A 7,519-nucleotide genomic window follows, 5' to 3' on the forward strand; every position below is an offset into this window, starting at 1 on the left:
ATATTTTTCTAAGCATTGATACATGTACATATAGGAGGTAAATGTATTGACAGCAGCATCATGTTCAATTAAGCCCAGAAGTGAAATTTTCTGGGCACTTAGATTTAATTCATGTATTTATCTATTAATTATTTACTAGATCCTAATTTATCAGGCATTGTATTGCCTAAATGTTAACAGTCTAGAAAAGAATAGGAAGTGGTCAAAGCCTTCATAAGATTTACAAAAACTAAAGGGCCATTTAACACGTTATTGTAATAATTTTTGAATGAAGCTGTAGTAGATATCTGAGTCTCACGAGAGAGTAAAAAGAGAGGGTGACCAATTATACCTGGATCAGGGCCAGATGGTCAGCAAAGACTCACAAAATCATGTACTATACAAGACTTGCTGTGCTGGTATGGGACAAGGGGTAAAACTCTCTTCACACAGCTATATCATAGACAACACAGCCACTGTTGACATTATCCACAATGTGTATATCCACACACACTGTATATTTAATAAAGTTAATATTGGTATATACATCAGTTTATGGCTCACTGACGCTCAGTTTCCTGCATGGTGACATGTAGTCTTTCCATTGCTTCAAATTTCCCATTGAAATAAATTAGTTACCAGAAATGCTATAAACCAAACTATTAGCTTTTAAGGAAACAGTTTGTTTTATTCTTTAGCAGTAGCTATTGATTGAAGATACACAAGGATATTTGCACACATTTCCCTTAATTTTTTAATTCTGCCTATCCACATTTTATTTGTGCAAATAAAATACTTTCCTACCAATTTAATTATTTAGTTCAGCTTCTAATGTTTTCACTTACATTGATGTAGTTTAATATTCAATCAAATATTCATACATTTCCAAACAAAGTATTACTAAATTTCAAATACAGTTACAGTAATTAACACCATTGGAAAATTATTGAAATATTTAGCTTATTCTGATATGTTATATCCAAAGCTGAACAGCATCTTCTTAAAAAGCAATATTATTTTAACTGCTGAATATAGTTTTCCATTCAACTCAGCAATGCTGTCTTCACTTTTTCATTAAGTTTTTTAAATAGTCTGTCACTTCTTCAAAATTGGTGAAATTTTGCCAAAACTGGTTACCAAGAGTGATAAGAATCATTTTACTTTAAGTATAATATTACATGCTGCAAATATTTTAAACTTGATAGCTAATATTCTTTTAAAGGTTCTTGTACATTGTGGATTTCAAGCAACCATGTGCATCTAGAGGATTTTCTGTGCTCTCTGTGATACCAAAATAACCATGACCAGGAAAGCTGATTTGACCTGGCAAAATTAGAAAGGTGTTAATGCTTCAAAGAAAGGCAGACATACTAAGATTAGAATACTTACACCTGAAATAGAAATTACAATTAACACTATGATACAAAGCAAGCTTCAGGTGGCAATATAGATCATTCAAATGCAAACAATCACTGAAAAAGATAAGGTGACACTTAGGAGGTGAACATGATTCAATGAGCTGTGAAAATCAATTAACCAAATATAGCCTATTCTAAACAACTGAAAGAGATGCAAGTGAAAAATACTTTAACCTTTGACCCAAGTTTGTCCTAAATTATGCCTACTAGGAAGTAGAAAATACTCAAATTGTCTTGTCTTTTCCCAAAAAACATTTTCATGGACACCCCCTACACATGCATGCATACACACAGACATGGAGGATATTCACATTCAACTCCATGAATTTAGTTATTAGCAATAAATGAAAATAATAAAACACTTTAAATTATATATGATAACTATTTTATGATGGTTTTATATCAATTTTATACTTTCAATTATTTTTAGATTTTAGCCCAAACAATAGTTTAAGAAACAGCCATTATAATGTAGAAGCTGAGAATCAACTGTAGAGAAATCTTCAAGGATGCATAAGCCTAAAATCCAGGGACTAATTTAGGACTCAGTGCTACAGTTACTAAAGATCTCAGAATAACTTGCTATCCAATGTGTGGCCAAACTCTTATCTTTAGGAATGTTATTTTCCTGGAGATATTTTACTATATTTATGGATATCTACATTTGTATTCTTTGTTATCATAAGCATTGGGTTCAGAGAGACCACCATTAATTGCAAGACAGAAAATATGTATCTAAAGGTAGCTCACTATGAAGGCAATTTTCTCACATCTCACAGGGGTTGGTTGTTACAAAACTGATCATTTCAGGGTGTCAGCGATACCATCTAGACCAAAACTCTTCCTAGGTTGTTGCCATTCTTGGTAATAACAACTTTCTGCCTAAGGCTAACATTAGTGATTATATGATGGCTACTGAAGTTCCAATCATGACATTTACTTAAAAATGCATCTAAAGACAGGGAGAGGAGTGAGTGGGCTGTAGATGCATAGATAATGATTTTCTCTTTATTTCTTGACTTATTTTCCTTTATTTTCTTGTCACCTTCATTTAACTTCAACTTCTTTAATTAGGGAGACCAATTTTGCAAGCTTAAAAATCACACATGATTTTATTTTTTTTAACAGACAATATTTGGCATATTACTTCTTCATGGTAAAACTAAGATGTGTCCTCACTAGTTTGGCTCAGTTAGTTGGGCATCATACTACAAAGTGAAAGTTTGCCAGTTCAATCCCTGATCAGGGCACATGCCTGGACTGTGGATTTGGTCCACAGCTGAGTCACGTTTGAGAGGCAACTTTCTCTCTCCTTATCGTCACCCACATCAATGTTTCTCTCCCTTTTTTTGTCCCTCCCTTCCCTTCAACCTAAAACAAATAAACAAAATATTTTTAAAACGAAGATATTAAAGGAGTATAGGAGGAAATTGATGTTGGGTTGGTAAATAACAGTGCCTACCAGTGCATCCTTTAAAAAAAACTTGCTTAACACATTTTTGCAGTTATAAAGAACAACTTGCCCTGGCTGGCATAGCTCAGTGGATTGAGCACGGGCTGCAAATGAAAGTGTCGCAAGTTCAATTCCCAGTCAGGATACATGCCTGGGTTGCAGACCATGACCCCCAGCAGCCACACACTGATGTTTCTCTCTCTCTCTCTCTCTCTCTCTCTCTCTTTCTCCTTCCCTTCCCTCTCTAAAAATAAATAAATAAAATCTTTTTTTTTAAAAAAAGGACTTCCTAGGTTAACTATGAATACAACACAAATATGTTTTTTTAAAGAGCAACTTATATTTAATAGCACCATAAAGTAGTAATTTTAATATCAGAAGGTAAGAAAGGTAATGTGACTTGGCAGAAAGAAAGTGGAGGAAGGAACATGTAGGCTATATTCTGGTCTTTAAAATTCACAGGTGTCTAAGCTGGTAACAGAGACACAGAATTCTCATCTAGAAAATTGGGCAGGGAGAGGGTATTTTTCAAATGGGAAAAGCAAAAGTATATACTTAAAGGTGATAAGATAGCCACAGAAATGCAGAGGAAGAATGAAAGGATTACTTTTCTAATGCAACATCTGGTCATTTTTCGCAGATTACAAAAATATATTTTTAAAAGAGTTGCCAAGGAACTACAGTCTCTTAAGTGCTTTCTTTGCAGTACATTGCTGAGAAAGTTACTCTGTAATTCTTAGCTCTAATAATCCAAGGGACTTTTTAGGAAGGGATACTAGAAAATATGCATTTACCTCTAGGAGTTATTGCAGCTTTGACTAAAAATGCCTTCCAGGAAGAGGCAATGGTTCTGTAAGCAGCAAATCCAAGCTAATTTGGGGGCCACTGACAGCACCAAAAGGGACAAAAAGCTGCTGGGTTGTTTCCAAGAACAATTGCTGGGATTGCTTGAAGGAAATAGCAGTAGAAGTCTCATTGCGGGGCTGAGGGTTGGGCTAACTACTTCTTTAAAAATATTCAGAGAATTTACCTTGAGAATGAATAGTATAAATAGCATTCTTATTTGGAGATTGGGTAGAGATGCTGGTTGATATGGCATTGCATTACTGTAGATAGTTAGCTAATTATTAATAGTAAATATGAGAAAAGGGAATTAAACATTGAGCTTAATAAACTAGGGAGTATGAGCCTGCTTGCTTCACTAGGAAGCTACAGCATTACACCCCAGGACATTACAACATTGTGTTCCAAGGAGATTAACACCCTTCCCTTCCTGCTTCTAGTATAAGTTTGCTCCACATGGGAGCAGGGGGAGCCAAGCACATATGCAATAGAAGTCAAATGGCAAAAGGGGAGGTGCTGAATGATAGAAGCTGTCAGTCTAACTAGGGGTTGTAAACCTATCAAAATCTGTGAATGCTTGCAAAGTTGATTGGTTCTTTTGAAAAAACACCTGGTCCATCTCACACCCAAGCTAAATATAATCCCAGGGGAACAAAGAAGCACCCCCTCTCTCTTTTTCTCTCTCCCCCATCACTCCTCCTCTTGCTTGTGACCCACTCTCTCCTTCTATGTTCATGTTCTTTCTTAGTAGGGATCATGCAACCATGTGTGTCTAGCATCTACTGGGGCCCGTGGCAGACTGTGTGGTCTCCAAAGGACTCAGCTTCAATATAAAGCAGAAACTTTGTTCACTGGCTTCTGTTTTGACCTTCCTGAAGACAAGGTTGGACTTTTTCCATGGCAAAATAGATGGAGAGAGTAGCCTTCCACACAGATAAAACATCTTGCCATAACACAATCTCCTGTGCATGGGTCCTTGGAATATTTTCCTCATGATCCCATGGAGGAGCCTGATTTCCACTGACAACAAGTGTTATCCTCAAGGAGAAGAGAAGATCACACTGTTTTTCTGGAATCCTGATAGAATAAGAAACCCAGAAACATCTACTGAGGGCTTAGATTATCCATATGGACCATAAAATCTGTTTCAAATTGCTGGTCAGAATCATGTGCCATGGAAAAAGAGACTGACACCCATATGAATAAATAATAGCTTATTATCATCATAATTAATTTTCATAATTAGACACGGTAATTGAAGAATTTTTGGTGATTTAGTTCATATTTACTCTAAATTTTTATAAAATTTATAGTGTGTGCTACAGTGATATTTTTAACAATGTCAAGTGTTCTCAGGAGGAAAATGGAAAATTTTAAAATTACCAATTAAGAAAATTAAACACATTGTATTATGTTAATGCTACCATGATGAATTGACAATTAGACTGAAGCACAAATATTAATAATGTATGTGTGATATATAAGTGATAACAATATTAAAGGCATATTCAGAAATAAAATTTTTGCCCTTTTGACATGAATTTAAGTCAAGCGACCAGTAAAAATGCACAGATATTTGGCTTATGAGAAACCATTGTTGCCCTGAGCAGTGTGGGGTGGGCATTATCCTGCACAGCAAAGCTTGCTGGTTTGGTTCCCAGTCCAGAAACATGCCTGGGTTGCAGGTTCGGTCCTCAGTAAGTGCACGTATGAACAGCAACCAATTGTTGATTCTCTCTCATGTCAGTGTCTCTCTCCCTCTCTTTTTCCCTTCCTTCCCCTCTCTCTAAATATAAAAATAAATAAAATGTTTTTTAAAAGTAGCCATTTTTATTATTTTGACTTGAAGAAATTTAAGGTTGTGAATATATTTCATGTTGCAAGCACTCCATTTTGTTTCAAGCAATACATTCCTAATATGGTTCTGATAACTGTTCAATAGTATCATTTCCAATTTTTAGAGTTTCAGTGAGCACACATACCTAAAAGCTTCCCTACGTTTCTAATCACTTGCTGCCCTGAATTGTCTAGTTAGACCTCAGAAATAAGACGTAGTATCTCTAGAAAGCAATACACTTTCAGACTGAATCAACATTCACTTTGTTTGAAATACTTCTCATTTTCCAATGCACTGATGATTGCCTACAGGACTTTCACATGCTTTTTTCAGGTGAATTTTTGATATAGTTCTTGTAAAATCTAATAATGCTGAGTATTTGTGGTTAGATATGTACATATTCTGGCAATTCAAGATCTAAATTGCCTGAGAGGGTAAAAACGAAAAAATGACAAGCAACTTGACCTTTTGAATGTGGATTGTTGGTAGAATAAAATCATGTCTACTGATCTTTGTCTGATATAATATTCCTTAATTTTTAAAGCTGTTTCACATACATTGTATCATTAGTAGTGCCATGCATGCAACAGCAACCATACTGAATAATATTAGTGAAAGCTGAATGTCCACCATTGGAATTTGATATTAAGAAGCATAACAATGTACTTTTACTTAGTGTGTATATTTAAACACACACTCACACAGAACTATTGAGTCTTAGGAAACTATTCATATGTTCACAGTTTGGATTAGTTGTTGTTTATGTGTGATTGACTGAATGTGATTAAGTAATCACCATCAGAGTCTTCAGTGGTCTACCAGTTTTGCTGAGGACCAGTAATCTATACAATTCAGGCATTGATAAAGTCTATTGTTTTATTTCTGGAATTATTTTTATATGACAAATAATCTCACTATTCCAAAATGATTGCACAGTTGTTGCTATTCCTCTTCTGTCTCTACCTCCTGTATCTCCACCTTTTCTTTCTCCTCTATCTCTCTCTTTAAATGCAGTTGAGTTGTTGATTTTACAAACTCTCTAGCATATAAGCTGGGTATGCCTGGGATAACTATAAAATCTGCTCAAGATGAAGGTAGCCTCTCCTTCCCATGTATATATGAAAGGATCCTAGGCAGTTTCCTACTGGCCAGAAGATACTCTGGGTTTGTATTGTTGTCATCCACCTAAATCCAAACACTGTCTCAACACTTCCTCATGATGGTCTTTAGGGCTCCGTGGCTTACTCATCAACAGTGATTGTTACTGTTCTTATCACAATTCTTGTTTGAAATTTTCTGTCCTGATAGTTTTAAATCTCCACTCTGATAACTCAATACTGATTCTCAGTTATTCTAGAATAATTTTTTTTCATTTTTAGATGCTTATAGATGCTTTTATAGATGCTTTTTTCTACATACACTAATCTTGTCCAGTTTTTCATTTTTCATGGTGAGTGGGTATGTCTAATAACCAATAATATATCATGACCCACAAAATAACTTTTAAAATATAAGTACCTATTAGTGGCTCGGACTCACTTTCTCCAGTTTTGTCAGAAAAAGAAGATATTTCATATATTTAATTTATTGCTAAAAGTTATATGAGTATAATTGAAAAGTTTAGAGAGAGGGAGGGAGAGAGAGAGAATTTTCCAACTAGAAGGAACACTTGGAGTAAAGGCTTAGGGGTGGAGAACTACAGAACATGTTATGAAAAATGGTGGTGGCCTAAAACAGAAGTATGTGGGAAAGAGACAGGGTGGTCCCATTTAAGCTAGGACAAATTATTTAATACATAGCAACATCGTTAGGCAGTGGAGTATATTGGACAATATTAGCTTTTAGGCAAATTTAGGAAGTAGTTGGGAAATATAATCAGAGCCATAGTCAATGGTGAGTTTATTGACATGAGATTTTAACACTAGGACATTGATGACTACATCATACATGAAAAAATAAAGTAGTATGTTTTAATGCAAGTTGACATTC

Source organism: Phyllostomus discolor, chromosome 10, assembly GCF_004126475.2.
Source record: "Phyllostomus discolor isolate MPI-MPIP mPhyDis1 chromosome 10, mPhyDis1.pri.v3, whole genome shotgun sequence".
Taxonomy (NCBI): domain Eukaryota; kingdom Metazoa; phylum Chordata; class Mammalia; order Chiroptera; family Phyllostomidae; genus Phyllostomus; species Phyllostomus discolor.